This window comes from Zootoca vivipara, chromosome 2 (assembly GCF_965207765.1).
Source record: "Zootoca vivipara chromosome 2, rZooViv2.hap1.1, whole genome shotgun sequence".
Taxonomy (NCBI): Eukaryota; Metazoa; Chordata; class Lepidosauria; order Squamata; family Lacertidae; genus Zootoca; species Zootoca vivipara.
The window spans coordinates 23,511,189-23,531,846 of NC_142584.1; positions in this window are offsets into that span (position 1 = coordinate 23,511,189).

A 20,658-nucleotide genomic window follows, 5' to 3' on the forward strand; every position below is an offset into this window, starting at 1 on the left:
ATGTTTTCTCTTCAGACCCAAGTCCATAAGGTCACAACACCATCAGAACTACCAAAGTCTATTTAAAACCTTCACAGCTGTTTCCCTCCAAGACCTAGCCTTTGCCAGGAGTTTGCTCAGAGAACCTTGAGTTGATGACATTATTGTTTATTTTCCAGATAAAACCATGGTATCTTTGATGCCATCGGAGTGCAGCTTGTTGAAATGCTCTCATACTCAGCGCTGCAGGTGAAACAAGTTATTTCGTCTCTCATCCACTGTGTGACAAATTCTCCTCCGTGATGTTTCTGCTCCGGGGATTGAAAAGAGTCTCTGTTGAAAGACAAAGGGGGAAAAAGATTACTTCTGGGGAGATATAGTGCTCTGAGCTGTGTAGATAAAATAGAGAGTATGTCTGAAAGCCCAAGGTCCATCATATCACTTCTCACATATACTGTAATATGATGGACCTTGATGAAAGTACTGTATACCTTAAAACAGGCATCCCCAAACTTCGGCCCTCCAGATGTTTTGGACCACAATTCCCATCTTCCCCGACCACTGGTCCTGTTAGCTAGGGATCATGGGAGTTGTAGGCCAAAACATCTGGAGGGCCGCAGTTTGGGGATGCCTGCCTTAAAAGTACTGTGTAAATTTGGCCTCTGTGGGGTGAATTAGGCTAAGAAGCAGTGACTACCCCAAGGTCACCTAGTAAGCTTCCTGGCTGAGTAGGGATTTGAACTCTGGTCTCCCAGGCCCTAAACCAACACTCTAATCCAGGGTTTCCCAAACTTGTATCCAGCTGCTTTGGGGACTACAATTCCCATCATCCCTGACCACTGGTCCTGCTAGCTAGGGATGATGGGGGTTGCAGTCCAAAAACTATTGGAGACACAGGTTTGGGGAGCACTGAGAGTCTAACCATTACAACAAACTGAAATTGCATGGAGAGAGAACTAGAAGTCTCTTTTCACATCCAGAAAAAAGTTTACTAATAGTTTTATTCTGCTGTGCAAACTATTGCTACTGAAGGAGCATCTCCACCCCCATCATTTAACCTGGACACTGAGGTCCAGCTCCGAGGGCCTTCCAGCAGTTTCCTCACTGCGAGAAGCGAAGTTACAGGGAACCAGACAGAGGGTCTACTTGGTAGTGGCACCCACCCTGTGGAACACCCTCCCATCAGATGTCAAAGAAATAAACAACCACAGTGGTGCCTTGCTAGACGAATTTAATTCATTCCACAGGTCAATTCGTATAACAAAAAATTTGTCTAGCGAATCCCATAGGAATGCATTGGGGGGAAATATTATTATTTGCCCATAGGAATGCATTAATTGAATTTCAATGCATTCCTATGGGAAACCACAATTCGCTAGACAAATTCATCTAGCGAGGCAACCTCCGCTCGAAAAATCTCTTCGTTAAGCGAAAAATTGCTCTTACAAGGCATTCGTCTAGCGAGGCACCACTGTATATGACATTTAGAAGACATCTGAAGGCAGCCCTGTTTAGGGAAGTTTTTAATGACTGATGTTTTAATGTATTTTTAATCTTTTGTTGGAAGCTGCCCAGAGTGGTTGGGGAAACCCAGCCAGATGGGTGGGGTATATACATACATATATATATATATATATATATATATATATATATATATATTAGTAGTATTAGTATTATTATTACTATTATTATTATTACTGTCAGGAGCAAGAAATAGCTACTCACAAAACACAGACACACCTGCAGCTAAATATACTCCCTTCGTATTACTTGCACTCAGGCACACATAAGATTCATTGCTAACTTAAAATAATATTTATTAATCGAGGGGAAGATAGAGGGAAAGACAGTGGAGTCTTACTCCTAGTTTACCTTTGCCTCCTAGTTAAGATATATTTTCTTATTTAGCTAACCTAAGCCAGCATCTCCCTTCTTCGCACAAGGCAAAGTTTTACGCAACAGCCTTTGCCCTTGGAAATGTGAATTCACACCCTCTGACTCCTCTAGGAAAACATTCAGCTGTTATGGGCTGAAGGACAAAAGGGAACCCACGTGACAGGGATTACTATTATTATTTTTAACTTGAAATATACATTATAATGTTTCTACCTCTATGTAATTAATTCTGAGTGATGGATTTCTAATTACCTGGTATGGAGCTTGCTAAGAGAGATTGCTTTAGTCTTTCATCTCGTAAATTTTATTAACGAAAGCCATGTGCTTTAGCAAAAAGGGGGCCTCTCTTTGTGTTTGGATGTATTGCTATGAGTTTGTGGGTGTGGGTTGTATGTATGTAACAGCAGATAACCTCCCTAATATCCATGCTTAGTCTGGGTGCCATCAAATTATTGTTATGCAACCCTTGTACCATCAGTGGGAGAAATTTCTGTCTTAGGGTGTGTCTGTGGGTTGAATCCCTTAGCCAAAATCTTCAGGAGAAAATGTCCGGGAGGCTTTAGAACAAGCTTGATGTAGTTAAGAAGCACCAGACATTCCCTACATCAACATTCTCCAAAGGTACTTTTTCAACTACTGCTTTTCATCAAGTTAAAGAATCAAGAACCTCTAGTATCTTAATTCTAGGACCACCATCCACAAATGTTCACCTACCTTCCTTAGCTGCAAGGCTGTTGCCTGATTAAAACACACAAACACATAGTTAATTCCTTTTTCTTTTCGCGTTTTCATTCCTTCCTTCATCAACTAATTAATTAATTAATAGTGCAATGCTATAACGTCTCCTACTGGAGTAGTAGTGATGTATGGAAGTGAGAGCTGGACCATAAAGAAGGCTGATCGCCGAAGAATTGATGCTTTTGAATTATGGTGCTGTCGGAGACTCTTGAGAGTCCCATGGACTGCAAGAAGATCAAACCTATCCATTCTGAAGGAAATCAGCCCTGAGTGCTCACTGGAAGGACAGATCGTGAAGCTGAGGCTCCAATACTTTGGCCACCTCATGAGAAGAGAAGGCCCCCTGGAAAAGACCCTGATGTTGGGAAAGATGGAAGGCACAAGGAGAAGGGGGCGACAGAGGACGAGATGGTTGGACAGTGTTCTTGAAGCTACCAACATGAGTCTGACAAAAGTGCGGGAGGCAGTGGAAGACAGGAGTGCCTGGCGTGCTCTGATCCATGGGGTCACGAAGAGTCGGACACGACTAAACGACTAAACAACAACAACAAATAACATCTCCTTGGAAATAAGATGCACTGAGTTCAATGAGACTTAATCTCAAGTATGTACAAGACTGGTCTTAATCTGCATACATCTGAACATGAGAAAATCAATAGTTCCAAAGTGGGGGAGCAAGTATCACACAACGTAACCATCATCTACAAAGAAACTTTCCCTGTCTCACACAGGAGGGACCACCTCTTCTAAGATGGTACTTGTAGGTTTGTATGAAAGACAAAAAGTGTTTTGTTTTGTTTTAAAGTTGTTGCCCATTTAATAGAGGATTCTTTTATTCAATTAAGATTTTTTATGTTATTGCTCTGACAGATTAATTAGCTAAATTACTGTTCCATCCTCCTTAATGTTTTCTTTGAGCATCATTTCATAGGGTTGCCATATTTCAAAAAGTGAAAATCCAGACACAAAAGTTGTTGAGTTTTGGAGCTTTCTTTTAGGAAAATTGTCAAAATCTACACTTCCGACATGAGTTGCCATACCCATGAGAGAGCACATTCTGAAGTGAGGTGGCTGCAAGGGGAATTACAGTGGTCCCTCGCAAGACGAATTCCCTGCGAGGCGAATTTTTCGCAAGACAAATGCGTCTTGCGATCTGATGGTGACTTCCAAGACGAATTCGTTTTGCGAAAAATTCATCTTGCAAACCCATAGGAATGCACTGAAATTTAATTAATGCGTTCCTATGGGCAAAAAAAGAAATTTCAATGCATTCCTATGGGAAACCGCGATTCGCAAGACGAATTTTTCGCAAAACAAATTGACTCGCGGAACAAATTAAATTCGTCTTGTGGGGCACCACTGTTCAGATTCCCTCAAGGTGTTGTTGGTCTCCAACTCCTATTAGCCCCAGACAGCTGGGCCAATGGTCAGGGTGGATGGGAGTTGCAGTACAACATCATCAGCTGGACCAGAGATTCCTAAACTTATTTGGCCTACCTCCTCCCCTTTTCAGAAAAAATAAATAAATCACTCCCCCTGGGCTCAGTCCAATTCACTCCAGGAGCAGGACCCGGCTAGGGCTGCGGCCCGCCTGCCATTGGCCAAATAGACAGGCAAGCTGCAATCCACTTCCTGGGCCTGGATGAAGCAGAAAAGGGTTCACTCAAGCCAGGGGAAACCTCTCACCTCCCGCATGACTGCTGGATCCAGGGGAGTTGTTGTCGCCATCCCTCAACTGTGCCCAACCTGCTGGTAAGTGTCATTACGCAACAGATTAAACATGTTCAAATGGTTTTTCAATTTTTTCTTCTCTTCTTTCTCTATGCTTCCACTGCCCCCTTGTTTTTATTCACCGCCACCCAATTGCACCCAAGGCTGCTACTGCCCCTGTCCCGGATCATTCCAGAGCCCCCCAAGGGGTGGTATCACCCGCTTTGGGAAACACAGATTTGGAGGAACACAGATTCCCCATCAGTATATGTCCAGGACTCCTCAAGGCTCTATCCTGGAGAATTGTGTAGAATTAGAACAGGGAAGAATAGGGAAGATATATAGCTGGTGACCTACCAAGGTTTACTGCATCCCTCTTGCCCTCTTGACATGGGGAAAAGTAAGCTCACCTGTTGTTGGATGTGTTGATGCACAGAATTGCGAAGATGCAGAGTTCCACCAGAGGGGTTATTGTTTGTGGTGTGTATTTTTTTGTGCTTTTATATTGTGGTTTTCTATTGTAAACCACCCTGCAATCTTCAGATGAAGGGTGGTATAGAAAATTAATAAATAATAATAACAGAAGGAGGAGGAGGAGGAGGAGGAGGAGAAGAAGAAGAAGAAGAAGAAGAAGAAGAAGAAGAAGAAGAAGAAGAAGAAGAAGAAGAAGAAGAAGAAGAAGAAGAAGAAGAAGAAGAAGAAGAAGAAGAAGACAACAATCCCAAACACAACCAAATTGGATTGTTGGCTGAGGTTCTAAAGTTTGTTTGGAAGCAAACCTATAGACACAGTGGGAAGGTAAGAGACAACACTTAGGCAGGAAGGAGATTTTCAAAGCACATTCACAAGAAGCCAATTAAACTAGCTCAGGTGTTCCCATCACCTTAGGCGAGTGTCAGCAAAAAGAAAAGAAAAGACAAACAGCCCATAATATGCAACTCTTCAGCTTTCCGCTGCAGGAGCAGCTGCTGCTGCTGCTGTTGCTGCTCTCCTTTTTACTTAAACGTCTCCATGACAATGTATATATAAGTCTGTCCTCACTCTGAACTACGATACCTGACTTGACAAAGAACACTCATTTTGGATCCAAGGACAGGTAATCATCACGGATTCACAAAAGGGCCTGTGTTGTTTTAGGCTGAAATCTGAGATGGCTCACTTTCTCCTGAGTATTTCTTGCACGCCATCCTCTCCCGTTACCCCACCCACCCAACAGAGAAATACTGAAAAACCGCAGAGGGGGGGGAGCCTGGAGGGGGGCAGCAGCAAAGCCCTCCTGTTTATACGTCAGTCCTCCAAGCTCACAGTGCTAACAATGAGAAGGAAGAGCATATGAACGGATTCTGAAGTATTGTTGTATGAGGGTGACCTCTGGCCAGGGTGTCAATGTTGAAATAAAATAAATAAATTCACAAGCTTCTTTTTATTTACATTTTCCCCCAGCATAAAAAATAATCATTTTCTTTTTCTTATTTTTTACAGCAGGCCTGATCTCTGTCAATTTTAGGGGGCAATAAAATGCAAGCGCTGTTGAAACTTTTAAGGGCTTCTATGCCTTTAATCAAAAGCTTCCTGTTGCAGGTTAACTTATTTCAGTGCTCTCTGATCAGCATAGCTGGTGGAGTCATGGGGAATTAGTGTCTATTTAATTATTAATTTTCTTTTCATTATTGCTGCTTTTTCTTTTACGGCAAAATTGGGTTATTTCACCACAAGAGACAAGGAAATTAAAGCAAATCAGTAATTAGCCCTTCACTTTTGTGGGAAATAGAAGGTGAAGAATTAAGGGGCAATTACTATTCCCCCAGCCAGTTCAAATAATGCAATAACATGAGCTTCACCTCATCTAGGGAGACGAGGAAGGTTTCACAGGAATAAGGACAAACATTGAATCTATCGAACAGTCAGTTTTATTAAATCATCATTATCACCATCAGGGAAATCTACCAAGTGATGGGACAACTACATCGTCTTTCATGATTGCTGGAACAAGCAGTGGGGGTTTAACTAGAGCTGAGCTAAAACTACTCACCATTTTTCCTGAACGTTTAAGCAATGCTGGGGGGGGGGGGGAATGAACATGTTTCTGCACACTTTGTTTTTTTTTAAAAAAAGGTTCACTTTACTCATTAACATTGCCTTCCTGTGCTGTCAGTAAAGTCATCACATAACCAAATCTGATTCTCTACATGATGTCAGGATGAGTGCTTTCAGGGAAAATGTGCTTCTGATCAGGGTGCAAAACAAAAGAAAAGATGCAAAGAGAGAAACTAAACGACAAGGGGATGGGAGAACAATAAGTACCAGTACTGTTTGATTTTTGTTCTCTCTCTCTATCAAAAAAAGTATAATTAACCATAACTGTGAAATCAAGGAGTGTTGGAGGTAGATGTTAAGAGGAGTAGTCCAGTTGCTGCAGAAAACTGCCACTTCCACATCATTTTCTCTCACTCACCACTACAACATCTGCAGTTAAAAATATGTGATGTGACGTCATCACACTTTGAATTTTCTCACCCTGCAGACAACAGGCAATGAAGTAGAGCAAAGGCAGGGAAATTCAAAGTGTGATAATGTCACAATCACGTATTTTTGCTCACTCAGTGTAGGAAGGACTGTCGAGAAACTGGTGCCTGTGTTTTGATTTCGATTTTCCTCTTCCCTCCTTATCCCCTTTCCATACCCTCCAACATTTATCTGATGAAAATAAAAAGGTAAAGGGACCCCTGACCATTAGGTCCAGTTGTGACCGACTCTGGGGTTGCGCGCTCATCTCGCATTATTGGCCGAGGGATAGCTTCCAGGTCATGTGGCCAGCATGACAAAGCTGCTTCTGGCAAACCAGAGCAGCACATGGAAACGCCGTTTACCTTCCTGCTATAGCGGTTCCTGTTTATCTACTTGCATTTTGATGTGCTTTCGAACTGCTAGGTTGGCAGGAGCTGGGACCAAGCAACGGGAGCTCACCCCGTCACAGGGATTCGAACCGCTGACCTTCTGATCAGCAAGCCCTAGGCTCAGTGGTTTAGCCCACAGCGCCACAAATAGGGACGCCCTATTTAATAATAACAACAACAACCAACCAACCAACCAACCAACCACCCATCTAACTGGGTTGCCCCAGCCACTCTGGGCAGCTTCCAACATATGAATGAATCGATTTATTCCGGTAACTGACCAGAGTGCGACGTATACAACAACAGAGAGTGTACAAACATAAATAGATTGAAATTAATCTCTATGAGCTAATACGCAATAAATAATTCAGATACAAAACAGCTAAAATATGTAAGTGAAAACCTTAATCGCTAATTTAAAACATTATAAGACATTGGCCGCTAGATTCATTTTTCTATTCATATATAAAAACATTAAACATTAAAATAACATCCCTATACAGGGTTGCCTTCAGATGTCTTCTAAAGATTGTATAGCTAGTTATCTCCTTGGCTTGGGGGGTCGCATAACTCCATACCTTCCAACCTTCCTCCGATAAAAATAGGGACATTCCAGGGTCAAATCAGAAACTGGTGTGGCTTCTGCAAATCCAGGACTGTCCCTGGAAAATAGAGACACTTGGGGGTCTGCCTTTCCCTTGTGTGTTGGGGTGGGAGGTGTTAGATTGCAAGCCTGTGGGTAAGGAGTGTCATGTTTTGATTTTATGGAAGCCTTTGTGGCTGAAGAGTGGGGTACGACTGCTATAAACACCATAAACATTGGCCGATTTAGGGGTTCAGGTGGTTTAATATTGGGTTCATGAGCCCCTTCTAGTGGGGCCGTGAAGAGATTGTGGAAGCCTCCATTTTCAATTAACCGCAGTTAAGCATTGCATCTGAACTTCAAAGTGTGGTCATTCGGAAATATAATTCAGGCCCAAGTGATAAGCCAGCTTCAGAAACCAAAGCTGGATGTTGACATTTCTATATAAATCATAGTTACAATTATGACTCACCACAGTCTCTCCTTGGATACAAACGGAACAGATTTAAAGAATGAAAGCAAAAGCTTCCTATCTCATGGCCAGGCTGGAAGAGGAGAGCCCTCAAGCCTGAGGCCCATTCATTCACAGTAATGCTAAACCATAATTTAACGCTATGCCTGAATGGGGCCATTATGTGGGAGAGGAGCAGGAAGTCATACACGACTGTTTTCAATGGCAGCCTCATGTCTCATTTAGCAGTCTAAGGAAGTGACAACCCTAATTTTTGCCGTACAGTGGTACCTTGGTTTACGAACTTAATCCGTTCCGGAAGTCCATTCTTAAACCAAGGCACGGTTTCCCATAGCAGCGGGGGGACTCAATTTACAAATGGAGCACACTCAACAGGAAGCAAAACATGTTCTTATTCCAAGGCAAATTTCACAAACCAAAACGCCTGCTTCCGGGTTTGTAGCGTTCTTAATCCAAGTTGTTCATAAACTAAGCTGTTCTTAAACCAAGGCACCACTGTATTGGCCAATGAGTCTTTAAGAAGTCGCCATATAGACCACTGTGCCTCATACCATGGAGACACGATGTTTGATTTTTCAGTTTCAGATAGTAGCCCACAGGGGACCCAGTTCAAACCAGTGAGGGTTCTTACCCACCCCTTACCTATTGCTGCAATTTCAGCAAGTTGCTGTTTGTTTTGGGAGGGAAGCAAAGAACAGCTTTGGCCTGGGAATGGGTGGAGTGGTGAGACTTTTTATAGGATTCCTAAGCAGGCATAAGGGGTTTAAAAAAGAAAAAAAACAACTGTGTTGCAGTCCTGGTCACACACACAACTCCAAAGGTGCTATTTAAAGAGGAGAAAATAAATTTGTCCAATAGACAAGACTTTTTCATTTTAAGATTAGAGTGTTATGTTCCATCAAATCAAAAGTACATATGGCAGTGGAATTGTGTACAGGTAATACCATATCATTTGGAATATCTTCTGCATTTAAAATGAAATTTATATTTTTATACACCACATAGAGATTTATTTTTTGATGAAGTGTTTCCCACCCTAAATAATATATATATATATATATATATATATATATATATATATATATATATATATAAACCTATAGATTTTTCTTCTGGTGTTTTTTCTTTTTCTTTTGCACATTTTTCTCTCCATGAAGAACATTAGCCTGTTTTTTTAGAAACATCCAAAGCAGTTACCAAACAAGATCTACACTGCATTCACAGAGGCTCCGAGTGAAGTTTTGTTGAAACTGGCTTTTTAATTAGCAAAAATGCAAGGTATAATTTAAGGAGAAATGGTATCTCAAACTTAATAAGAGAAAGATTTTAATTGTGGTATTTAGCAAGTTCTGACCACATGGTAATGTTCTTTTGTGAAGAATTTGTATTGTTCTTCCAAAATGTGGAGACAAAGGGGGGGGGAGGATGTCACAGTACTAGAAAACCCCTGTCTGACTTACAGCATCTCAGTTATTCATCAAGGAAGAAATAGGAAACACTGGAGATTTGAGGAAGGCTTAGATTTGGATTTTTGGTACTAAATGCTTTTTGGATGAGAGATCACCACTGGACCCAGGTGTTGATTTCAGAATTTAAGCAAGGGAACGGGAAATATCTAAAAGAAAATTTAAAAAATCCTTCCAGCAGCACTTTAGAGACCAACTAAGTTTGTCATTGGTATGAGCTTTCGTGTGCATGCACACTTCTTCAGATAGCATGCGCACGAAAGCTCATGCCAATGACAAACTTAGTTGGTCTCTATGGTGCTGCTGGAGGGAATTGTTTCATTTTGTTTCAACTACGTCAGACCAACACGGCTACCTACCTGTAACGGGAAATATTTAAACTGCCAATAAGCACTAACAGAGAGCAGATGCCAGAAAAATGGAAGGACAAAGAAATGGAAGTCTGGCCTAAACGTACCTGAAAATAAGCCCCATTGATGCACTTCTGAGGACTCGTGGTTATGACAGTGCTGTAAAAGCATGCATGCAAAACTAGGGGTCTACCTGAGATCCAGTCCATAGCTCACCTGAAGATGTCTTCAGTAACCTTCTCCAAAGGCCCATGCAGACCTTGTACTGTGTACAGTGAACACGTCCTGGAATGAGCCATGCCCATGGGTTCAGAGTGCTGCCTGTACAGACCCTATGCATATACACACTGGACAATGAGTAGCGTTGCCCTCACGAGTAGGAATTCATATCCCAGCTTTTCCTACAAGTACCTCAAGGTGGCGTACATGGCTCTCCCCCTCCTCATTTAATTACCCACAACAACCCTGTGAGGTAGGTTAGGCTGAGAGGAAGTCCGGCCCAACGTCATCCAGTGAGCTTCATGGCTGGATGGGGATTTGAACCCTGGTCTGCCAGGCCCTAGTCTGACACTCTAAAAACACTGTGCCACACTGGTTCCTTTTTTGCGAGGTTCCCTGCATGCATACAGTTCATCTATGCATAGGTATCATAGGGGTCCCTCGTTCCAATCAGGACCACAGTGGGAACGGGGTACAGCTGAAGGAGCATCTCCATCCCCGTCGTTCAGCCCGGACACTGAGGTCCACCTCCGAGGGCCTTCTGGCAGTTCCCTCACTGTGAGAAGTGAGGTTACAGAGAACCAGGCAGAGGGCCTTCTCGGTAGTGGCACCTGCCCCGTGGAACACTCTCCCCTCGAGGTGAGAGAAGTAACTGCACAACCTTTAGAAGACATCTGAAGGCAGCTCTGTATAGGGATGTTTTTAATGTTTGATGTTTTGATATGTTTTTGTATATGCTGGTAGCTTCCCAAAGTGGCTGGGGTAACCCAGTCAGATGGGTGGGATACAACAAACAAACAAACAAACAACAACAGCCGCCCCCCACTCCCCATGCAACAGTTCCGTTCCAACTCCCCTCCCATCAGCTATGCAAAGGACAAACTACGTGACAAACATCACATCTTTTTTCGCCTCCAGGGGAAATTACTGACCATCTATGAAATGCCAGTTTTTGAACATCTCACCCTCAGTTTTTTGTTTTTGCAAGCAGACTCAGGATAGTATTGCAAATTCCTATTCCAACACCGATAATTAACACAGCAGAGGGTGGGAGCAGACAAAGTGAGTCAGGCAAGCTGGTTATTTTTTCAACTGGATTTTCCCTCAAAGGGGAAGCATGCAGAAAATGTTCTGTTTTGCATATCCCAACATGCCACAAGAAGTGGCGACGCTGGTCACTGCCACATAACATCTTCCAGGCATCGTACAGAAAATGGCATGCTGACAAGTCAAACACCGTTTAAAGTTTACAACCTGTCCCAGAAAAGAAATCGAGAAAGGAAGCAAGCTAGCAACCCTGAAAGACAATAGGCACTTGGATTAGGCTGGGTTTGTGTGTGCTTAAAAAAGAAAAAGAATTATAATTTTTTTTTAAAAAAAAAAATATTGGCTCATCTTTCAAAGACGGTTTTATTGCTCTGTCTGCTTTTATAGAAGCACACGAAAGAGTCTGCAGACGGCATTTTCACATATAGTCTCCAGATATTTTGTATGCCTCTGACACCATGTTTACCGCAACACCCTACATTCCTTAATGCATTCACACAGTGATTTAAAATATATTGTTGCATCACTTAAAAAAAGAAGAAGCTAAGGTTGTGTTTGCAGGAACAATTTCTGCAGTTTAATTCTCTCTCCTAATATTATTTGATCTCTTCTGTTCCCACTGATGGAAGAGATCAGAAGAAGCAGGACTGCTCTCTCCACCTCTTAAATATCCCTTTACCAAAGATCGCCCCTGTTTCCTGACACTTGTCTATGCTAAATCAGTACTCCCTTTTTGTCCTTGGGAGATAATTTTAAAATGAAGTGTGCACAGATTTATTTCTTACATTCATATATTTTCCGTTTTCAAGGAGAGATCTCTATTTGGGCACTAGGGTGATGACTTTTTTACAACCTCATTTCCCTGTATCATAATTTGATGAGCTTTCATTAAAGATTAGATAAAATCTTACTTTCAAAGAGATTTGATTAAAAAAAACCTCACGCACAAAAGGATTTAAAAAAATTTATTTATCAGTTTTTTCAGCATTTTCGAAGTCACTGTAAGCAGATATAAAATTGAACCCAAGCTTTAGAGTCACATATATACAACATTATATGGGGTCATCAAACACACAAGGAAGCTATTTTTAGCTGCAGTAACAGTATAGATGCCGCTAGAGGACAATGTTTTGCTACCTCTCCTGTAGGTTCTTTTCCCAGCATGTCCGGCAGGGTCTGCTGGCTGAGTTTTGAGGTCCCCAAAAGGGGCTTTTACCTCGCACAGGTGTGACATTTGTGTACCCTATGTTGCTAAGAACACTCCCCATTGTGGAATGTGGTGTTGCGTCCAAATATATATAGAATTGTTAATACAATTTTATGAAATGGTAAAACAGCATACAAAAAAATTAAAAAACGGTTTGTGCATAACCTTTTTTAATATTTCAATGGAATATACCCCATTTTAGTCATTAATAGGCAAAAGTTCATCTATTTGTGCTACAGGAAATAATTTTTGAGGGGAAAAAATGAAAAAGTCATCACCTTAACGGGCACTTTCCTGCATCAGCCTATTTTTGGGGGGGGGGGGTTGGTCTGACGATGGGAATGCCTCAACACATTATATTAACAGAAAAGCACACTGGCTGCAAAAAATCAATAGATTTCTTGGGATATGTTTTGTCCCAGAAAGAAAACTGAAAATGGTAAACGGCTGGAATCTGGGGGCAAAAGCCCAGATTTGGGTAACCTGGTGGAAGCCAGTGCAAGGGTTCCTGCTAGCACAATGGGGCATTTCCCCCTTTTCCTTCCCCTCCTTCTAACCCACTCTCGAATGTTAGGAGAACCCCCAGATGGAGAGGGGAGAATGTTCCATCTTGTGCCCACGAAACCATTTTCTTAGCACTACTGTACATGGAATTCCTCCCATAGTTGACCAGTGACCATTGAATATACTGGGCAAATGGAAGCTCAAGTTCAACAACAAAATGGAGGGCCACAGGTTCCCATCCCTGGTGGAGAAGGACTATTGTTATAGGTCTACTTCTGTGTAAATTCTGCAATAGAAAGTCAACTTATCAGTTGGGAAAATCTGGAAACGATCACCCAAAGCAAGCTTTTACTGTCATGTCACAACTTTTGTTGCTAACCAAGGCTAGCAAACATATACTAGATAGAATGCCTCCAGGGCAGGCCCACCCTCAGGAAAAATCAAACCATACACTGACATTAAAATCACTTAAAATGAACATTCTGCTTGTCTAAATTGGCTTGAATTCCTTCTAGAAAACGGGAAGGACAAGCCAAGATGGAAGCACTGATAGCAGGGGAGAAGGAAGGTATCGAAAGAGGAGTTCTGCATAGGGTTGCAAAACTCCTGAAGGAATAAGTATGCAGTCTGGGATTCCTCCTGGAGTGAGATGGGTGGACAAGCGGCAGCTTTGGCCAGAAATGCTTTTGTTCCGCTTTATCTGATGTGCCTGCCAATTGCAACATTTCCCAAAGAAATCAGATCTTCCCTCCAATTACACCTTGGGTAACTTAAAGATTAGATTGCTGTAAGGTACTCGACTTGGGGCTCTCCTTGAAGAGAGAATTTTGCTGGCAAAATTCATTTATCTTGTACATTTATTTAATACATTTAATAAATGATGCCTTTCGAGAACAAAATCCTTCTTTCTGGTATTATTGCTGCTGAATTAGTTTTGCTGTTGTAGATAAAATCAACTCTCGATTCCATACTCCTCTTTTCCAGTTGAAAGAAGCCAGCCTCCTGAAAGCCTTTCGAAACCTTAAGAGTACTAAGGGGTTAATGCAAGCTCATGGTTGGGGGATTTCTCCCTAATCTGTACACATGTCATGGGGATCAGGGCTGTGGGTGGTAGTGCTAGCCTGTGGCAGTTGTTCAGGTCCACAGTCCATCGCCTGACTGGCTTGGAAAGCCCTCTTATCCAGGCAGTTTTCAAATTTAATTAAGAGGGACCCATCACAGGCTTAGCTCGTTGCTGTGCCCTTCCAAAGGTCTTTCAGCAGCTGTACACAAAGGGAAAGTGAGGAGTGTGGTGGTGTCACGACAACGCGGGCGCTTATTAGCAAAGCAAGCCTGAGAGAGGGTGGGTTCGGCCCTCCAGGATCCCTCGAAAATGACATCACAACTGCTCCGTTCCATAAAATGCAGTTTGTTCCGTTCTGCAAAACATGCAGCGTCTCAAGCTTCCCAGTAGGTGACCCTGCTGTTTTCCTACCTAACAGTTTTACCCGCCACCCACCCACCCCAGCCACTATGTCCTCCACTCCATGCCTAATCGGATCTCGCTCTGCTAGCAAACTGACATGTGAGCTGCAAGGCAGACAGCATGGGCCAGACAAAAGCAGGGAGCTGTCGACAAAACCCACCCACTACCCAGAAAAGAAACAAAAAACAACCTGTTGAGACAGCCTGCTGAATCAGAGCAGAGGAGGAGTGCTGGACAGGATGGTAGAAGGCAGCTTTTGGAGGTTGCTGCTTTCTGATTAGACAGGTGCCCGAGCTTTAAAATGTCTGAGCTTTTTAAGAATGTCAAAGGCGGCTGGTGCAGCTCTCTGTGCCGCACAAGGGGGTTTAGATGCCTGAGGTTTTGCTTTGATCTTTAGAGGAAGAGGGATTGGGGAGGGTTAAGGAGGTCCTAAAGTAGCTTCCCCACAAAATTTTCCTAAATTCACCAGTACTGCAATGCCATAAACCCTGCCCTCCCATGCATTGCTTTTCCAGGTTGCCAAATGTCATATTATACATATGTAGCCAATCAGCAATGGTTACAGTGTTGGAACGAGATCAGAACTGAAATCCACAAAGCTCACAATCATAAAGCTTCGCTGCAGCTCCTCGAGCCAGTGGTTCAGTGGTTAGAGTGTTGGACTAGCGCCGGGATGCAAATCCCCACTTAGCCATGGAGCTCATTGGGTGATATTGGGCCAATCACTGCCTCTCTGCCTAACCCAGATGCATGGAACCTTTGGCCATTCAGATGTTGATGAACAACACCCATTGGCTGCTGTAAGCATGGCCAACGACCAGGGATGATGGGAGTTCAGTAACATCTAGAGGGCCATAGGTTTAGCTGCATCAGATCTACCTTACCATACAGAGTTATTGCAAGGAAAAACTGGGTAGAAGGAAGACAGCCTTTCCAAAAAGAATAAAGTGCCTTTTCAAGGTTGGAACTGACCTATTTGGATAAGCATTGAATTGCCATTGCATAGTTCCTTTTTGAACCAACCAGAAGAAGATTCACAAAACAGAGACTGAAATCCAGTTATCTTTTATTTTCCTAAAGGTAAAGGGACCCCTGACCATTAGGTCCAGTCGTGACTGACTCTGGGGTTGCGCGCTCATCTCGCGTTATTGGCCGAGGGAGCCGGCGTACAGCTTCCAGGTCATGTGGCCAGCATGACAAAGCCGCTTCTGGCGAACCAGAGCAGCACACGGAAACACCGTTTACCTCCCCCCACCCCCGGAGCAGTACCTATTTATCTACTTGCACTTTGACATGCTTTCGAACTGCTAGGTTGGCAGGAGCTGGGACCGAGCAACGGGAGCAAAGGGATTCAAACCACCGACTTTCTGATCGGCAAGACCTAGGCTCTGTGGTTTAACCCACAGCGCCACCTGCGTCCCATATTAAGCCCTTATTATTTAGGCATTGTAAATATCATTTAAGATCCTAAGTATCATAAGGTGTTGAATTTTGGTACAATACTGTTAAATTAAAACCACATACAGAGTTACTTAGTTTGTACTCATCTGTCACAGCAGTGACCAGAAGAGGAATGACCGCTCGGAGGAGCACAGAAAGAAGTAGTGCCATGGTATACAGTACCTGCATCAAGCACAACCGGACACATTCATCTGCCGCAGCTGCAACGAAACACGTTTCTCCCATATCAGCTTCTACAGCCACAGCAGACGCTGTAACTCTCTAATGCTTCAGCCCCAAACGCACACTCTTCCATTGTCTCCCAAGACAGATGGATGCAATCAAGTGCCCAAGGTCTTGGACAGAGATCTTTGGCACTGCATCCCTGATACTTAGGTGATTTTAATGAAGAGAAACTGGAGCAGGTTTTCTGTGTAGAAAGACAGCACACAACCACTGAGCTATGCAGCTCTTCCCCATTTATCAGAGTAGCAGTGTCCCATTCCTCCTGACTTCTAACAGCCTCACTCTTGCGCCATCTTAAAATAATGGGAATTCACCCTTGGGCAAGTCCACAGCCGTAATGTGCACCCTGTCGGTGAAGACTTGTTTTCACTCTGGTTTTGATTTTGCCCAGAGGTCTTCGCTCATTCAGCTGGGAAATTAGGAAGGGAAACAGGCTTAATGTTATTGCTTCCCTGAGCTTATTTACCTGGAGCTATTTGCAGTAGATAATAGCTGCAAAATATCTCACCTCCTAAACTTTCTGGAAGGCAAGTGATGTCATGTTGAGGGCATCTCTCAAGGGCGCGGGAGGAAGATCTACCAATCTGAAGGAGGACAAACTTGTAGAACAGACAGCATGTCATTAGGCAAGTACACCCGTTCCCTAAAACTTTGCCTGCTGTTCACAAAGACAAAAGCACTGGGGGCAGACCAAAAGGCCATTTTGGCTGCCATTCAATACCCTCTTTAAGCCTCCTTGAACTCAATGTAACTTATTTCTTTTCTTTCTTTTCTTTTCTTTTTTTAATTAAGGATTTTCTTGGTTTACAGAAATATGTGCAATGTCTCTCTCGTAACATTTTTACAGATCAGTTTCATTTGTTGAGACATTGGGAAGGAAAGGGGGGAAGGAGGTAGATGGGGAAAGGTGGGGGGGTTCGGGTGACGGTGTTTCTATTTTACTGAATATATGTGGGGGAATGTAACATATATCTGAGGAGATATTGTAGTACAACAGTGACAACCAGATCATGGTTTTTCCAAGAAGCTTATAAGCAGGGTGTGTAGGCAACAGCCTTAATGTATGTGCCCAACATCAGGTATACTGCCTCTGAGCTTGGAGGCACTGTCTGAACAATGGCGTCACAACATCACAACTAGGAGAGCTTTTACAGCCCTTTACTTAATCTTTTCCTAAGAGCAATGATATTCATTAGTTGAATTGTCCCATAGGTTAGCTAACCTTTAGTTTAAACAACTTTTGTCATATCTTGGGGAAGTTTATCCCTGACTGCTATGTAGTTTTCAATCCTTTTCAGAGTTTACAGCTCCTGTTTAGTTTTTGATTGTAAAGAAACCTCAGCCCCTAAACATTTTCCTTCTGAGGAAACAGATAGAGATTTTCCAGTGAAACGAGTCACTTAGCCAGCACCTAGTCAAGGTTTACTTTATTTAGAGGTTACTTTAAGAAATTCATTTCTTTTCTATATCAAAGTTTCTTTTGGGAAATTTAAACCTATTAGGTTTCTTTGAGTAATCATTAGTTGAGTTTTAGTATTTTTCACTTTATCAATATCTCATTTCAGGGATTTTTGTTTTTGCGCTGATTATACATTCCCGTGATTGTCTTTTTTGCCATTTTGGAGGCTCTGTTCAGCTGTCAGGGATCATGGACACTGACTTATTTTTCTAAGCATTTTCTAAGCAGTCACAAGTTGACACAAGGTGGTGAAGATCTGAATGCCATTACGGCATATCACGCCAAGATTATGGTGGTACCTTGCCACCCACCTTTTTCCACGTCACCTGTTCTCAAGATAACCAGGTGACAGCAAAAACTGCAAAAAAAATAATAAAAAAAATAGCAGGGGCAATTAGAATAAGATCTATTATTTGATTATCAATGTAAACCTCCAGAACATATTTTGTATAGTTAAGCATTTACCTCTTTCTTCAGTACTGTACATTGTATTTTATTTTATTGCTATGGCTAGTGGCTGATGCAAATAAAGATTCTTCTGATTCTGATTCACCTTACATCATATTTGCTACAAGGCCATGTAGACTACTAAATTTTTGATGTTTGCAGCCAAACACTACAAAAATATGTGAAGCAAACACTGCAAGCCTCTTCAGGGGTTTTGTTTTGCTTTGTTTTTGCTCAGCTCAGTCAAACAAATCCAGGGAAACAATGTACCACACGGATGCTTGCGGAATTAGCTCCTCCCTTTCGGCATTATTTAATACAGGGGTCATCATCATCAAACTTTATTTTGGTTGCAGACCAGCATAAGATAAAAACATGTGAATAAAATAAAGCACATAAGTGGAAAGGGGAAAATCGGGTCCCCCCTAAACAGAGGGCACATGTTGCGGTGGGACCTTGCAATCAGGCCTGGTGTTGGGGGTGGGGATCATTGGAGGGGCCACAACACCCTATTCGTGGTCCCTCTAACAGGGTGCAATTGGGCTGCGGGGATGCCAATCAAAATAGTTAGAGGGAGCACTGTTTAACTGCTACACGTGACTCTGAGCTTCCTCTTTTGGGGCCTTTGCATCGGAACACCCGCCCACCTCTCCCAATAATCAGGGCTTGCGCTTGACCTTGCTATGCCGTCGTGTGTCGCCTGTCGTTGGGACAGGCGCACGGCAGGAATTTCCCCCACTTGGCTAATTGGCTGGTGCCATTTGGGTTTTTGCCTGCCGTGTAGCAAATCGTCACAACTTGTAAGGTTGCGGATAGGCTCTGGTTCTTGTTGATAGTGGTGGCAGGATGCCTAGCCATCCCTATGAGTTGGGTATTCCTTTAAGAAGGAATCCAAGGACTCATGGTTGATCTTCCCTGTGAGGAGTTGTGCCCTGATCCAGAGTTCAGGGCTCATCACAACCACCTGCCTCTGCCCCAGGTGTTCACCCAAGACTGACTTATGGTTGGTTCCCAGACTAGTCAGCGCTGCCTGCAGGGCTGCAGGTAGCTAGTCAAACCAGAGCCTATGCAACCACTCACTTGATTTGTAATCAATAAAGCTGGGGCCTAAATTCTGCCAAAAACCAAACCAAAAATATGAGTCCTGTCTGAATTTGTTTCTAGGCCTGGTTAAAGGGTCTACACACAAAAGAATAATGTTGTTGCTTAACAATGTCAAAGAATGGCAGGCTGCAAGTGGAAGGGAATCTGTGGGTGAGGAACATATTTCAGGCTTTACAAATCCCACAATCACTTAGTTATATCTGAATGGTAAACATAGCTGCCAAGTCTCCCGTATTCCCCGGGAAATCCCCATTTTTCCAGCTGTTCCTAGCTGAAAAAACGGATTTTTTTGTTTTCCCCCGGTTTATTCTGGCGCGGCGGCCATTTTGGAACTGGGCGGAGCATGCTCAGAAGCGACTTTTGATGCTGCTCTGCCCAGTTCCAAAATGGCTGCAGTGCGACTTCTGGCGCGGCGGCCATTTTGGAACTGGGCAAAGCAGCATCAAAAGTCACTTCTGAGCATGCTCCGCCCAGTTCCAAAATGGCGGCAGCGCTACTTCCGGTCTACTACTTCCGCCCGGTCCCTTATTTCTCTGACAGCAACTTGGCAGGTATGATGGTAAAGCACATATACAAGCCCCCAACTTTGATACTTGGAATCTCCATTTACAGGGGGCGGGGCAGCTGTGTTGGAAAAGGACACATACCTTTCAAGTGTCCCGATTTTCCTGGGACATCCTGGAATAACAGATGCCATCTTGGCAACTGATTTGATCCTGGAGTATCCCGTTTTCATAGAGGAGAGCAGAACCAAACAGGACCAAACAAATATTTTGGCACATCTATTTCCTCTTTTGAATAGTTTTTTTAAAAAAATCCAATTCCAAACTATTAACAAACACAAGAAGAGCAAGTGTCTCAGGCATTCAAGAACTAAATAAAGGTAATTAAGATCTAAAAGCTCACCCAATTTATTTTTTTTAAAAATCTCTTTTCAATAGTAGGAACTAACAGTGTACTAAAAGTAGACAAATTAATGTTTCAGTGATTCACTTATTTCGTTAACTTGGTTGCTTTCTATGTTATTCAGGTTTCTGGTTTCATGTGAAGAATGTAGACTGGGACAGTGTGACAGACATTCATTCTTCCAGTTCTTAGGGAGAATTTAGGTTGCAATCCCCCTATACACTCTTTCCTGGGAATAAGCTCCATTTTACACAGTGTGGTTTAACAAACACACATAAGTTTGTGCTGAACACAGGGGACAGGTTTATTTGAAGTGCATATTATGTGTTATAATAAAACAGAAAACCTATACAGCCGGTCTGGGGAACCTTTTGCCCTCCACATGTTGCTGAACTACAACGCCCACCATTGCTGTGCCTCAGTCATGCTTGTTGGGGCTGATGGGAGTTGTAGTTTGTTTTTAATATGATTTTTTTTAAATTAAATTTTCTGTTTTACAATTTCAAATGAACATTTTACATCC